Raw genomic sequence first — 16,377 nt, 5'->3', positions numbered from 1 at the left:
GCCTTCCCTCTCCTCCTCCTCCTCCTCCTCCTCTTCCTCCTTCTCCTCCTCCTCCTCTTCCTCCTCCACCTCCTCCTCTTCCTCCTCCTCTGTCAGTGCTCCATTCCTCTGAGGGCTTTGAAAAAAATAACAAGAAAGAAGGAGCAGAAAAACAGAGGAGAAATCCTGCTTTCCCCCTCCGTTCTCAGATGTGAAACACCTCTGCATGACTGTCCGCCGCTTCCCTGTCATCGTGTGAAGACGCGCCGCATATGTGCTCCAATGTCTCCGGAACATAGACTCGCTGCAAGGTAGGAGGACTTGGACTGATTCATAAAAACGTTTCTAGTCTTTGCTTTTTTGGGGGGCTTTTTTCTTGAGACATTTTCTGTGCAACTGTTACAGCCTTGTGTGTGTGAATTTAACAGGTAGATGAGAAGTTGCCACAGCAGATCAGGCAATTAGTATTCATAGCAATGGATGGAAAATCAGAGGTAAATCGTTGTCGGACATGATCGAATACATCTTTTTCAGTTTTGGAGGAAAAGCATCTGTTCTCCCCCTAAATCATAGCAATCTGTGCAGGTGTGTGTGTTCGTATGTATGTGTGTGTAACAGAATCCAGCAGGGTGGGAGGGATTGCTCCTCAACCAGGCTTCTCGATGGGCAACAAGGGGATTTTCATCTTGACAATGTGGCCAAACAGCTTCCCATCGATCTTACGGCCACTAACGTCGGCAGAATCTCTGGCTTCAAAATAACCGGCAGGCTGTCTCCTAAACGGTACCAATACTTAATCATTATGTAATCATTTTTATCGATTCTGCTTGTTTGTAGAGAGAAGGAAACAACCTTCTTCCCAGCGATTTACGTGTTTCTCTTCATGCCTCCTTATTTGTCATTGATAGGGGGAATTAAAGCTGAAGAGAGGGAACAAAGGGGGAGATAAGGATAACGATAGCGGGTAGATGGGGACAGGGGCATGAGCGAGGGTGAGGGAGGGGGGGTTGTGGGAGAACTTACTCCATCACTCTGTGATTTTGGAAACCTGCTAGCCAACAGCTGATCGCTGCCATCCCTCACAAATCCTTCAATCTCTCAATCACATGTTGGCTCTGAAGCCTCAATGCCTGGACCTGTAAGTGACCTAATGAGGGTTCATCACTTTCACCTTACACACACGCACACACACAAACTTAAACACACACCCTTCCTAATGCCATTATAAGAGGTTAAGACTAGCTGGTACTGCAGCGATATTTAAATCCTGCATTCTGCTGGTTGACAGGGCTTCAGGGATTTTCTGTGTGTGTGTGTGTGTGTGTGTGTGTGTGTGTGTGTGTGTGTGTGTGTGTGTGTGTGTGTGAGTTGAAACCTTTGACATTGTCTTGTGCTCCATTTAGCATCCGTATTCATTTGCCTGGAAAAGCACAAATGTGTTGGCTATGACCTGAAAAAACAAACAAAATACCACCATAAAGGCTCATTCATGTTTGCATACAGATCAGATAGGAGGGCAGGCTCATTTATAACTGTCCTGTGATATACAGCAGTGGACTGACAGATACTCTTTATCACTAGAGGCATCAATCCTCATGTCTTGACACATGCAGGCATGCATACTAATTGTACGTACAGCATTTGCTCTTGCAACAATACACTGTACATACAGTGAGCTAAAGGCACACCTATATGCATCTGGACAGCTGTGTGGACTGAATCAGGCTGCTTTCATGTGTAGCAAGGTGTCTGGCTGAGGTGGTCATTTGTCATGTGTAGCATTGGGATGCAGAGGAGCATCTCTGAGGAGCAGAGTCTCAGCTCTCTGCATCTCCCAGGCGGCTTTTTACTGCTCTGATTGTCCAGCAGATACACTGGCATCCTGAAATGCCTCATTTAGCTGCTTTCCTGCAAAGAGCTTGCAGCTTCAAATGAGAATAAGAGTGGAAAAGCCCCGACAGCAGCCCCTAGAGGCTGCAGTGTTTATTACACAGCACAACACGTAAATGTTGGACGAAATGGACAACATACTGATGGACTGATCTGGTTAGAGGCTTACTGCTACAGTTGTTACGTTAATAGTTCAACATTTTGAGAGTTATACTTATTCAATGTCTTGTGGAGAGCTGGATATAAAGATTGATACCAGTCCCCTGTCTGCACTGTAAATAAATAGCTGACTGGAGCCAAACATATAAATGTATATATGTATAACCAAATGTATAAATGTCAACTCTCTGTTTTACGGAGGGGTTGTGTTGGGTTATTTCTTGGCTGGGACCAGTAACTTCCAGGAGTCTGTGCTGGTTGCCTGGCAACACTTTGATAATTGAAAAAATCAGTTATCTTGCGTATCATGATTCTTTTTTCTTTACAATTCCTGGATCAATTTTTAGATTGTTGAAATGATTTTTTTTCTGTAAATAATTAACTAGTGCTTAGCCCATTAGCTCAATTCTAGCACATAATGGGAATTCCAAGTAACGTGCTAAAGGAAATTATCAGCACGATTGTGGTAATATCTTAATAGGTGGATCCATTATCCATTTTACTTCGCATGCTTAATAAAACAGCATGTGCTCATAGTTAAGGCATATATTTCCTCTGCCCTGTTGAAAAAAACTAACTACTGTCTTCACATTGGTTTCTCTGGCTGCCATACTGCAGTTGCAGCAACCCCAAAGGGTCAAAACTCACATGTGTTCCATAGTTCACAATTCACTGTTGCCTAAAATCTTATCTATCATCTTATTTATTATTCTTATAGTACTAGCGTGCTGAGCAAGAACAGCTAAATGTAGCAGTTTACTTCAAAACATATTTTATTTACAACTAACATAAGCAGTAGAGCAATGATGCTGCTGAAATAAAACTCAGACACTGACAGACATTGTTTTTGGAAATATGAATCATCACATACAGTCTCTAGAAGTGATTCAACTTTTCACATGGTCTTGAGTTTAAAAAGCAAACAAAAATAAATCTTACTATCAAATTGCAATGTTTGTAGAATTTCAGTACATACCAAATTGGGACATACATTTATCATCCCAGCTCTAATATTAATTAGTGAGCTTTAGAGGCAGCTTTTGTTGCCTTTTGACTGTCAGATTAGCTTTTTCTCCTTGTGTCCAGTTTTTGTGCTAAACTGAACTAATGTTAATATCAACTAATATCAGACCACTCCTTCAAAGGTCCAGTGTGTAAGATTTACAGGGATAATTGTCAGAATATGGCAGAAATGGAACATAATATTCATAAGTACTTTTCCCGGGGCTGAGCAATTTTGAAAAAATACCTAATTGCAATTATCTTGACTGATATTGCAATTGCGACTTGATTTGTGATATTAGAGGTAATAAAATTGAAAAACATTAAAATGATTATGGTGTGATTTTTTTTTTGCAGGAATCTATACAAAATTACGTTGCTTCCTCAAGTCTTTAGCATCTCATGTGTAGGACAGGACATCTCTGTTTTTTTTTTCTTTTACACACATTTTGCCTTAATAAATAATGCATCACTTATGATTTGAAAATTGCAGAAAGCCATAATGATGCTGTGTTTTTGTTACCTTACCATGATCCATTTATTTCTACAGAGGGCAGATGCCCTCTTCCATGGAGGCATCCATGTTCAGCTGCCACGTTTCTACAGTAGCCCAGAACGGACAACTCAAACACTGGCTTGAGAGAGGACCTTTTATGTTTGTTGGCATTCTTGTGGCCACCTTAGGTTCTCCTACACACTTGGAAGGGGAAGGAGAGGCGAGGGGTCTGATACTGTGAACTTACTGCTAGATGCCACTAATCCTAAACACTGGTCCTTTGAAGCCTGAAGGAGTCACTCAAAAACAAAATGACAGGAGCGCCCTCGTAGCTCAGTTGGTACAGTGTGTACCCATGTACTGAGGCTATGAGTCTGCAACAGCTGTGGGTCTTCTGTCGCCTGTGGCCCTTTGATGTGTGTCATTCCCCCACTCTTTCTCCCCATTTTCCTGTCATATTGCTAGCTATCCTTTTGATTAAAGGCATAAAAGATGTAAAAATATGTAAAACACAAAAACAAAATGGCAATGTGGTCAACAACTTTAAAAGGGTTTGTCCTCTTGGGAGAATGAATGTGTTTATCATAATGTAGCCTGCCTGTGTAAATTCATGCAAAGTTGAAATTTGTGGCTGAGAATAGAAGAAGAGATTCATCCTCTGCTGCCTATTAATATGTACAGTAAATTTAAAAGACATATAGCAATTAAACGTTAAAATACTTAACAGCCTCATTTTGAATTTTGAAAGTGTTGGTCGAAGGGGAATTTTGACTTGATGGTGGTGCTAAACTAATGTTAGTGGGGTCCAGTTTTGCAAACCTGCTGGCAAACTTAAGATCCAGAGCAGACTATTGCCTGCAATTATCTCTCCACCAACACCAGTGATTAAATACACATACAATCACTAACTTGTGTTCTTAACTGGTGAAGCACCTGTGCACCTGCAGTTTCCACTGCGACGGTGAGCCTAGCTTGTGGCTGTCAAAAGCTACTTTGCTGATAGATTTTCACAATAAAATCCTGCCAGCTGATTAGGCAATTATGTGACCACAATTCTCGATTTTTTTATTTTTTTTATTATGTTTTAGCACTGACGCCTGTGCCGTTGTGAAACTATCGAGTCTAGATTTGTAAAGATCAACAGATCAGTGGTTGTTTGTCCTGACAACTGTCATTTACATTTTCAAATTTTCAAGTAAGCCAAGCAGTGTCGTCTTTGAAGTGTTTTTTTTCTTTTCTGGGAGAATACTGGGAGAAAAGGGATTTTGCCTTTGATTTTGATTCAATTTTGTTCGATTTTTGATATAATATTGAAACCGTGTCACCCCTTGTGCCCGTACTTGTGAATTTATAAAGATATATTTTTACCCATCGCACAACATTTTTGTGGATACACTCAGGTAAGTGACCTGGTGCAGGACTCTAATGGGGTCACCAAAATGATTTGGAGTCATCCTCTGAGTGCCATGAATATCCAAACCAAATTGGGCTGTCAGTAGTTTCTGATATCTGGACCAAACTGATGGATAGACTAAAGGCTTGACCATTTCATCAATCTAAGATGAAATTTGCTGAGTACTGATATGATTAAAATCCTCCTTCTTTGCAGTGGATCTGACAGTGGTTCAGTTTAGATGAAACATCCTCTGCATGTTTAAGATCTAAGTAGGATGCCACTGTTTGTTACTTTGAGAATGGACGAACCAGCCTTTTGACAGTTTATAAAATGGCTAATTTGTTTATATACCCTCTTAGTTCTACTCACAGCGAGCGTGTTTGTTGTTAGGATTAAAGCCATAGTACATCTTGGTGTTGATGGCATCTTTTCTCTTTGTTTTGCTGCGGGGGTTTGGAGGTCAGGATGAAATGATTAACCAGCCATTAACCAACGAGCTGATTCACTGCAGTCAGAGCAGGATGACCGTAGAAATACCAGTGAGGTTTGTTGAATTTAACGTGATTATCCACAGAATCATTTTTAATATAGCTTTTATGTTGTCTTGTCCATGCAGTTAAAGTGCTGTGGTGTATCTGCGCTGCATGATCAAGACATCATCTGAAACTCAACCTGGTACGGCTGCAATGACTTCTTACTTGTGTTTCCCATTGAATAAGTTTGGTTTTCTGATGGTGGCACAATTTTCTTTGTCTCTTCATTCATGGTGGTGATGACTGTGCATGTTCACCACAGAACCTGTTATTAGTCATAAAATTATTCAGGCTTGGTAATGACCTGCATAAATTTGCTCTTTTTCTTGAACCTTTAACTTGATTTCAACAATGGAAATGGACCGGTAGCAGTTTTTCAAGAACAACTTAAGAGTGTTGATGACAACCACTGCAGGGAATGAATTAACTTTGATCTTAATGATTCAGGATCTGTTTATTTTAGCAGCTTACCTATTTAGATCTCAAACTGTTACAAATTCACATCTTTTCTCCGTCTTGTCACCATCTTGCATCTCACTTGTGACACCTTGGCATTTTCTCCTGCTTCATATCAGTGTCTACAGTACAAAAGGTAAAATTGACAGACATTATGTTCAGCATTCTTTTTAACTGCTTTGGTTGCTAAAATATATCTTTAGCTCAGGATAAAAAGGTACAGAAAGTGCTCAGTTGTAGTTCCAGTGTTTAAAAACACATTTGTCTCTCTTTGACTGTAAATATGACATAGTAACAGCTGCACACTTACATATCTTCTTCTGTAAAGCCGATAATTTTACATTACACACACATACTTTTATTTTAATTTGTTTTTACACTTTCCATTACCTATTTACCAGATTACTTTCTTGATCCATGACTAATCATTTGGTCTATATGTGTGTTTCACAGAAGTTGGAAAACCCCAAAATATTCTTTTTACAATTATATAAATCAGAGAAAAGCAGTATATCCTCACATTGCTGGAAATCTCAATCTGCGTTCAGGTCTTTCCTTTTTTTTTTTCAAATGGATGCGCCCACTCAGCTGTTGGCGAAATGCAGCGACGTAGGTTCTGGAAGGGCAGAAACCTACGACAGGAAAAACGTTTTTGAGAGGGACGGGGAAGAAAGCATTTTAACCCAAAATTTGAATGTTTGTTTGTAGATTTGAATTGATAGACCGTATACAGAGAGAAATGGACAACATCAGAGCTCCCAAAAAGTGACGCTAAAGTATCTTGATCGCTCTCTGATGGCTGGATGCAGTATAGGTCATAAATCCTGCTTCCACAATGTTAATGGGTGGGCGATGGGCCAAACTAAAACATTAAACTACACATCAGATATTTTTTTTCCTAATTGACTGCCATGATTGACAGCTAGGCTTTACTCACAATTGAGTCAGTCGGCTGCGCGGGTGGGAACGTGAAAGTCTGGCTCCAACGCTGGCCACTACTGCACAGACTCTGTCTCCAAATGCTGTCACCAGCGCAAGATGGCAGCACTTGTATCTGAGATATTTTGGCTTCAGTTTTGTACAGTGGGAAGAAGTGAAGAAGTGTTGTTCATCTGTTATTTATGTCAATAATTTAAATATATAAGTAGTACTGCTGGGACGCTACTGAATGATACAAAAACAAAAAATAATGAACCTGCCTCTTAAGAAGCTGGACCCAGTAAATGTTTTTGCTTTGAAAATTACTTAAACGATTAACTGACTATCAAAATAGTTGGCAACTAATTTTCTTTTGTTCAACCAATCATTAAACGACTAATCGTTTACCCAGGATATTTGACATTTTTGCTTGAAATGCTCAGATATCAGATCTTAACTGAGCAGTACTTTTCATCTACAGTATACCTTTATTCGTTTGCTGCTGCAGTGACCCAAGACCCTCCGACCTCACGGGAATCATTAAAGTTTCATCTCAGCTCTGTTATCTTAATGTTTCCTTGACACCTGATATTCACTCCTTTAGAAAAAAAAATGAAGAGAAGCTGGATGGAAATAACCAGAATACTGGTTCCCAGTTTTAATCCCTCCTAGTGGTGCTTGCTTGGTACAATACCATGTTAGGTAGCAAGAGAAGCTGTGTGGGTGTATGAGTGAGTGGAAGAGTGAATATGAGTTTGAATATAGAGAGCATTTAGCAGAGTGAGCTGGATATTGGCAGCAGAACGCACTATTGATGCAATTTATTGTTTTGTTCTAAGAACATGTGGAAACACGTACTCTGTTGTTCACACTTGACCTAAGAAGATAACTGAGAATTATATAAATTTCAGAAGATGTAGTCAAGTCTATCGGACGATATAAGACTGAGAAATGGTTTGTGTAATGTATATTAACCACATGATGCTGGTATGAGAGAAGAGCAGTGATAGAATGAATGACACACTGTGTTGTACAACATAGATGAGTGCTGGTTGAGTGTCAACCTTGAATTTCTCTCTGCACTGTTAATTTAAATTACTAAATATCAGTTTGACAGTGAAAGGCTTGTCTGTACTACACTACTTCTTATAGCACATGACCTGCAGTGAGAGCCACTTTGGCCAACTCAAAAGCATTTAGCTCTGTGGGATTTTAAGGCTGTATCAACAGCAAATTGTTAGATATTCAGGCAATTATAAGATCTGAATATTTAACCTCCTTATGTGGTGCCCTATCTGGAGTTTTACCATTAAACTGGCCCCAGTCTGGACCTCAGCAAAATAATATAATAAAAAATAATGATATCTATAATCAAGCTGCCCAATGGAGGCAACACGTAGCTTTCTAGCCAATCAGAGGCAGAGTTCCCAGAATGCAGGTGTGGAAAAAAACAAATCAGCCATTCAATCAGGGCCTTTGATGTGTCACACAATTCCCACCATCTAGCAGGTGTGTGAATGGTGAAAAAAGGGGTCTGCTTTGACAGCAAATTTTAAATATTTTAAAGAATATAGCATTGGATTTTTGAGACCGATTTGTTAACGCTTTTAGAAAGGAAACCCAATATGATGGTATTAGATATTTTATTTAATGTGTTAAATAATTTTACATATATATCTAGTGCTGAATATTTTAATACTGATGAAACAAACCTGTGTTCTCTCGACAAAAGTTAGTGAGTAGTTTGTTAGCCAGTTAAAAAGAAGTAGGAGGAGATTGTTATTTTGATAATTTTATTTTTTACATTAGATTTTGTGGCCATTGCAGTGGGAATACTTTTGTCCAAAGGTCCTCCAAAGTCAACAAAATATAAAATGGTCAAACATTAGGCGTTCACACGAAAATCGATCGGCAGACGAGGACGAGACTGCATTACTGTGTGTGAAAATCATACAATCTGCATTGATCAGCCTGAGGAGAGGACCTCCTGTCTAAGTCCGACGAGCTAGTTCGAGTATATCGACTACTTTGAGCATGAGGAAACCCCTTGTCCAGGTGTGTGTGTGTGTGTGTGTGTTATTTCTGTGAAAAATCTGTTGCAATTAATAATGGAATCAACCTCCTGGTGTGTGGTGTGGTTTGGCTTCCCTAATGAGGACTGGATTCATCCTCAGTCTCTGACAGTACGCCGAGTGGAATATGCTGCTCTCCAGCCTGTTTCCATGGAGATACTAAGGAGCTGTAGCGTTACCCCCCCATCCTGTCCCCCTCCCACTTTCTGCTGTACCAAACAGTGCTGCTTCATAAGAGGGATCTGGGCCAGGGTGTGCATGTGTGTGTGGGGGATATAACGGTGTGTTCACAGGCACACAAACACGTATCGTGCCATTGACGGATATGCTTATGTTAGTGTGGTCGTTTTGAGCTCTATGGCAGTGAATGTGCAAGAGTGTGTGTTGCAGTGTGATTGTACGGTGTGGTAGTGTGTGTTGTACTCTCTCTCCTGGTGTGTCATGCTAGTAGTAGCTGCTAATCCTGAGGCTGTGCTGTAGCGAATGTCCAAGTGTGAACATGTTTGTGTGTGTCGTAGTGTGTTATGAAGGCTGAATTATCAGGCGTGCGTGATACTGAGTGGTCCTTGACGGAGTATGTGTGTGTGTGTGTATATGTGTGTGTTATGTACGTGAGATAGTGAGTGACAGAAAGAGATGGAGAGTGAGAGGGCGAGGGGTTAGGAAGAGAGATGGAGAAACAGAAGGTGAAAAAACACGATGATTTAATGAATGCAGAAAATGTTGTTTGACTGTAAACCGTGAACAATGTAATCTCATTGAAGAAAAATCCTGCTGCATTCTGGGAGCCACATGTGAGCCGTTTTATGTGTGTAGTTACTGTATATGTATCCCCGCAGGGCTGTAAAGCCAGAAAGTCAGGCCTCTGTGCTTCTTGCTTACAAGGTGATAAAGGTGACAAGTGATTCCTGGCCAGACAAAGAGGCCACCGTGGGGACGGAGCGTGTCGAAAATAGCAGCGAAAAAGGATCTTTTTGTCTTGGCAGAATGATGCAGTGCAGACCTGAACAGAGAGTCCCTGCTGTATGAAGGCCAGGGCAATCCCTGTAGCAACAGGGCTTCTAATCCTGAAGCTCTGCCTTGTCAATATGTAGCCTGCATCTGTTTGAAGGGTAGATCCGCCCTTTGATTCATTGACCGTATCTGGTAGTTTTTTTTGGGGTGTTACAGCCTGGTTTTGTCAGAGAGGCATGGTAATTAAGCTATACACAGTGTAAACTTCTCAGATGAACCTTATGTGGTTTCTTACTTAGATTGCTTATCCAAACAGCTGCTAGATCCCAAAATAGTCATCTTACTATCACAGAGGATGAGGAAAACCTAAAATATTCATACATTGGAAGCTGGATCCAGTTGATTAATTGATGAATACTGATTGATTCCCCTCCACATGTGAGCAAATCATCACCTGTTTACACATCCAGTAGACATGGAGCGACAATAACATTTATTTGTGTCGAATTGTGTTTCTGGTCACCTAATGACCTCATCCAAGAGGCTTCTTCAGTTTTTTCTTCAGCTTAATTTATTACTGATGCCTCTGTATGTCCTACGTAAGTGAACGTGACCTTCTGCGAGAAGATTGGCTATTTCTTTATAGTTATCCTTAATGCCTGCCAGTGGGTTGGATTCTCAAGTCTGTGTTTCCCAGCCAAAGTTAAAGTGAGTAGCATGTTAGCCAGATAAAATGAAGCAGGAAGAGATTTTTATTTAGATAATTTTACTTTTGATGTTATATTGTGTGGTTATTATGGTGGAATCACAAGCACTTTTGTCCAAAGGGGCAGGTCTAGACTGTCCTATATGATATTATTTACAGAGACCCAACAATTCCCACAAAGAGCAAGCACTAAGGCAACAGTGGCGAGGAAAAACCTTTTGACAGGCAGAAATCTTTAGCAGAACAAGGCTCTATGGTGGGCAGCCATCTGCTGTGACTGGTCGCATAATTGAATTAATAAAAAGTCAGACTTATTTGAATAATCAGAAAATTTGGTTTGGTTGGCAGCTAAAGTTGGTGTAGGTGAGTAGACACATGGGTGGATTTGGACTTAGAAAATCCTGGCATTGGCCTCGCTCACTACATACAAACATTCCCAAACAAATGAACAAGATATTGGATAAAAACAGAAAATGAGAAATAAAGCAAACATGTTCTTGATTCGGTGTTTGATTTTACAGTTGAAATTCATACCACAGGAAAAAGAGAGAATCAGCTTTATCGACTTGTGTAGTTTTAAACGGTACACCATCATGCGTGAAATTGATTTTAGAGCGTGTGTGTGTGTGTGTGTGTGTGTGTGTGTGTGTGTGTGTTCTCTCCCTGGCAACATCCATAGTGAACATCTCCATAGCTGATAATAGGATATACTGCGTGCAGGGTTAGCCTGTAGAGAAGCTGGGTGGCAGCAGTCATCTCAGTCTATCGCACTCTGGGGAGCGCTTATAGGATCAGTATGAGCCAGGGCAGGAAGGAGAGAAGCTTTGTGTGTGTGTGTGTGTGTGTGTGTGTGTGTGTGTGTGTGTGTGTGTGTAGACACTAAGGTTAACACTACCACACTACCAGGCTTGGTCCTTCGCCAGTGCCATGGTACCTGCCGTGCGTTAATGTTCTGACTCACGCAGGGCAGCGATGCCTGCCAGGTGGTACATGTCCACACAGGGAATTCAGAGTGCTAATACTAATGTGCTAAACCAGCATCCGGTCAGGTAAGGTGTGCATGTGTGTGTGGAGGGGTGGGGGGTGTAAAACACTGGCATGATGTGGTGGGGGGCACTGCTTAGCTTTACCCAGCTGGAAGCTGACATGCTCTCCGTCATGCTGTTTCAGTATTGTGTACGTAAACATGAGAGCACACATGTACAGCGACAGAATAAAAGTTGTCCACATGAAAGCACTTTTTCCATGTTCTCAGTCAAAACACCTGTGAAATGCAGGTGTTCGTAAAAACGAAACAGCTGGTTTGACATTCACTTTCGTCCAAATAACCGTCTTGTCCAAGTGGAGCTTTATTTCAAGTAGATGTCCGCCGTTTACAGTCACAACAGAACAGCCTTGCAAAAACGGTGTTTTCAACTTCTTTTATATTTGATTTCAAACAAAAACTGACTTTATTCTTTCAACTTTCAAATCACTTTGGCAAATCCCTAACTAGCCTCTAATCAGAAGGCTCTGCCCACTTGGAAACAGCCTATGTAAGAGGTTTTTTTTACTTGACACTAGCAGGCTGCTGGCATACGGCACCCTCAGCCTGGCCTGAACAGCAAACCCTTGGCTCATCAGCACAACTTTAGCAGGGAAGAGGAATATTTATAATGTTAAATATTCCACTAAATAAGAATCCATGATGTCTCTCTCATGGATGGTTCATTTTTGACTCCATTTAGCAGTTGATTTTCAGATAGCAGTTATTAAGAGTGATTAACAATGTGAATAAATACTGATACTGCTGCTCTGATGAGGTCTGGTAAAATGGGCTTTACAATGTGGCGATGCAGATACTGCAATGCTGCTTTCCCAAATGTGTGCTGGCACATGCATGAAATCAGTCATTTAGTTTGAGGCCTTTTAGCGGCGTCAGTGCTCGCTAATCGTTTTAATTGCGTGGGATTAGATAGATGTGTTTGTCACCACAGAAACACAAGAGGCTTAAAGATTGTGGCCTGGGCTCTGATGTGTCACGGCACATAGAGGTGAAAACAGTCTGGCACCCCGCTGGTGGTGACAGTTTAATTCAAAACTAATTATGCAAAATTCTGGGTCTTGTCCTGTTTTTTCCCTCCATGATTCTGCATGAGGTGAAGTTTTCACATAAACCTTAAAAGAGGTTAAGATCGTACTCTATACAATATTTCAGGGTGAAGCAGGACCACTCCGCTTTGCGTCTGCATCACCCTGTCGGGATTTATTTCTCTGTAGTGATCCACTCGCTCTACATTATCCCTTACTTAGCATTGCAATCGTGGTAACATAACTTTAAAACAGATCCATTTTACTTCATGCACCTACCATAAAATGCGCTCAGACTTTGAGACATATATTTTCTCTACTCTATGGAAGTAAACTAATAGCTGCTGACTTCACATTGTTTACTCAATCTGCTACTCTGGCTTCAACAATCCACCCTGAGGCTTTATTCATTTCGGCCTAAAATCTTATTATCTTATTTAATATTTTTAACAGCACTAGCTTGATGAGCAGGAACAGCTAAATGTAGCAGTTCACTTTAAAAAAGTATTTTATTTACTACTTTTATATACAGTATACCAGTGATACTGCCAGCATGTGATGCACCGTTTTTGGAAATGTGACTCATGATTTTCAGTATCTACATGTATATTATTCAACTATTTCAGTGGTCTAGTGTTAAAAAGGCAAACATAATTGCAATAAATTGCTATGTTGAATCACAATACTTTGAGAATCACAATAGAAACAGAATCTGCACCCAAGTACTGTGGTAGTATTGGAAGTGTATTGTCACAGCCATATTTGCTGTCATTTGCAGGCAACAGAACAGAGCTCAGCAGCCTCTCAGAGAACATGGCTGTGCCAGTGCGATCACAGCCCCCGAGATCATCTAGGAATACAATACCAAAGTCATTTATGGAGTTTCCTGATGGAAAGATAGCTGTACTTATTGCCAAAGTATAGAAATTAAGTTAACCATCAACCATTAGCTCAGCCCTGAGGTACCAGGTGCCAAAGCTGGTAAGAAAACCACCCCTGTATTGTATTGGCTCACACCACAGGACTTTCAGGTTGATTTACGTCAGATTCAGCCCCCATCTTCCTCTCAAACACATCCACAAAAACAAAAAGAAGCTCCTTGTGTAACTATTTTGCAGCATAAAGTGCAGCCAGACGCAGACGTCAAAGCTGGGTACACAAAATAAACCAAGTGAGGACACAGCTGGGAGTGCTGTGTTTCTCCAAAAGTAGACTATGGTTCAACTTTTCCTCCACATGGTGCTGCTTTCTTCTTTTTTTTGGCATCCCCTCCTGTTAACATAGTTATGGGAGTGTGCGGTCGAGACGAGACACAGAGAGCCAGAGTGAATGTAGCGGTGTCTGTAACGTTTAGGCAGGTTTCCCTGTCTGTCATGCTGGTGGAGGGGGTTAGCTGCTAGCTAACCACAGTTAACAGTTAGGCAGTTAAGCACAGTTAACAGTTCAAGGCTTTTTGCACATATTTGCATGTCATGTTTTTATTTTTTGTATCAAATTATGGAAAGTAGTAGCAATAAGAGTATGGCTAGCATGCACATTCAGTGCTATTGGCTACTGTAAACGCCAGTCAAATTCCCTACCTAGCTGATTGTTTTTGAAAAACATAATATGTGTATGCAACAAGCACTATGCTAGCTAGTTTCATGGGAACTTTGAAGTTTGTGTGTAGCTGAACAGGATCAGACCTCACATCAGGTGTGTAATATAGCGTGTAACCAGAAACTTTTTTCTCTAAAAGAACAACTCTTATCAAAATCTTACAAAAATTTTCACACAATCCCGAGGGAACTGTTGATTTAGTAAAACAGAGTATTTGTCTGTCTACAGAGCTTCTAGACTGACCACTTTAGAGATCGGGCACATGTGTGCTGTGTGTCATGCTGTGTGCTGAGCAGAGGAAGAGACAAGTAAAAGCACGCACCTCCTCTCCAAGCCATTATTCAGTCAGCCCATTGAAACCAAAAATCAAAGCTGTCTGCTCTTTTGAATCAACACACTTTAGGTGTTTTGGTGCGGAATATCAATATCCCACAATCCCATTCATGATTGTCAGGTCTAACGTGTCGAGTCAGGAACTGTCAAACAGTCAGCCATTCTAAAAGAATCAGTTTATCACCTCCTTGAATGTTTTTTGTCTGTTAGTTAGTTAAGATATCTCTCACACTACTCAGTTTCATTAAAAGCTGTGGCATGAACAAAGAAGCCATGTGTGGTTTTTGGTGTAGAGATCAACACCATGTGGCCATAAATACACTGATCTGATATATGGATCGATATCAGCGCTGGTGCTGATCGGTTGAGTTTTGGCCATGAGTCAACCCATTTAAATACAGTTTATATATTTTAGTGCAAAAGCAGTCCTTTCTTTGTCTTACCTTGTAGTACATTAAATACTTAAAAGCATTTGGAACTTGATATTGGCAGATCCTTTGACTTATCAAAGGTATCAAAACCAGAAAAAGAAAAGCATAGAAGCAAAATTGAGATTTTCTGCCATTTAGTGTTTGGAATAAATATTTTTCACCGCCTCTACAATAAATTCCATCCAATTTTCATACAATTTGGCACATATCATGTTATGATGAACCTGAAAAGAAAGATTTGGTGTTAAATTTAATTTTATTGGTATTTAACAGATAACAAAATACACAGCAAAACTAGAGTTGCAACTCTTAATCCATCTGTTGTAAACTATTAAATTAATTTCCAACTATTCTGATAATTGATTAATGAGCTTCAGTGTAAAGATTTTCTAATTTCTTCGCTCATCTATGACAGAAAAATGGATACCTTTATCTTAAAAAGACATTCAGGTAAGTAATCTTGGGATTTGAGAAACACTGATTGACATTTCTCACCATTTTCTGACCATTACAGACTGGATATAAACAATTAATCAAGAAAATAATCGTTAGTTGCAGCCCTAAACAAAACCAATGCCCAGCCAACCTACAACCAACCCTCCCAGACAACCTCTTGTAGTTACACAAAAGACATTTTAAAAAACATAATACATTAACATCTTATTCAGAGAGAGCTAAAACTATGTTAAAATCCTATTGCAGACAGAAAACTAATCCAAAGGTGTAACCTATTTTCTAAGCTAGGTCATCCCAGTCTTTTACATCCTTCCAGTTATCAAAATAATTTGAAAAAGGTCCCCATGCCTCATCGAATTTGGACTCACTTTGCTGCAGGGTGTATTTAATTTTAACGAACTTTAAATGAAAAAAGTACATCTTTCAGCCAGATGCCTGACTAGATACATGATAAAGAGGTCTACACCCTCTCCAGTTTAACAGAATAGAAAAACTTTGTTTGATTTTTTAAATTTACTGCCAAAATTGCCAAATTAAACACAGAACATGTATGTACAGATTCCAGGCTGCAAATTTTGTTGGCATTTTTATCATGTGCAATATTATTTTTTTGTATTACATTTACTATCAGTTGCATTTATTCCTTATACATTTTATATTTGATATTTCACTTTATATTCAATACTTTATGGTTGTTGTTATTATGTTACTGTGATTGAGCAATCTGGCACAAAAAATTCTTTCGGTCTGTGTCTGTCTTGGGGTTTTTGGCTTAGAGTCTGACTCACTTGAACCTTATACAATACCTCCTTTTACAAAGTCTCAATATTTGTAGATAGAATTTGCATATTGTCAAAAGATCATCAGCCGATCAGCATGACACCTAGAGGTTTGTGCCGCCATGGAGGAGGTCGCTGCACTCTGAGT

At 40.0% G+C, this 16,377-nt stretch overlaps 1 protein-coding gene across 1 annotated transcript in view; it reads left to right on the top strand.

The window, feature by feature from the left end:
• dlgap2b (discs, large (Drosophila) homolog-associated protein 2b) overlaps nucleotides 1–16,377 on the top strand; it is a 118,099-nt gene continuing 101,722 nt past the window's right edge. The window contains exon 1 of the mRNA XM_084737077.1: nucleotides 1–290. The gene's annotated coding sequence lies outside the window, so the exon portion shown is untranslated. The remainder of the gene's footprint in view (nucleotides 291–16,377) is intronic.

The sequence above is a fragment of the Lutjanus erythropterus genome, chromosome 15, assembly GCF_056507025.1.
Source record: "Lutjanus erythropterus isolate fLutEry1 chromosome 15, fLutEry1.hap2, whole genome shotgun sequence".
In the NCBI taxonomy this organism is placed as follows: Eukaryota; Metazoa; Chordata; class Actinopteri; order Lutjaniformes; family Lutjanidae; genus Lutjanus; species Lutjanus erythropterus.
This window is presented reverse-complemented; position numbering and strand designations above follow the sequence as displayed.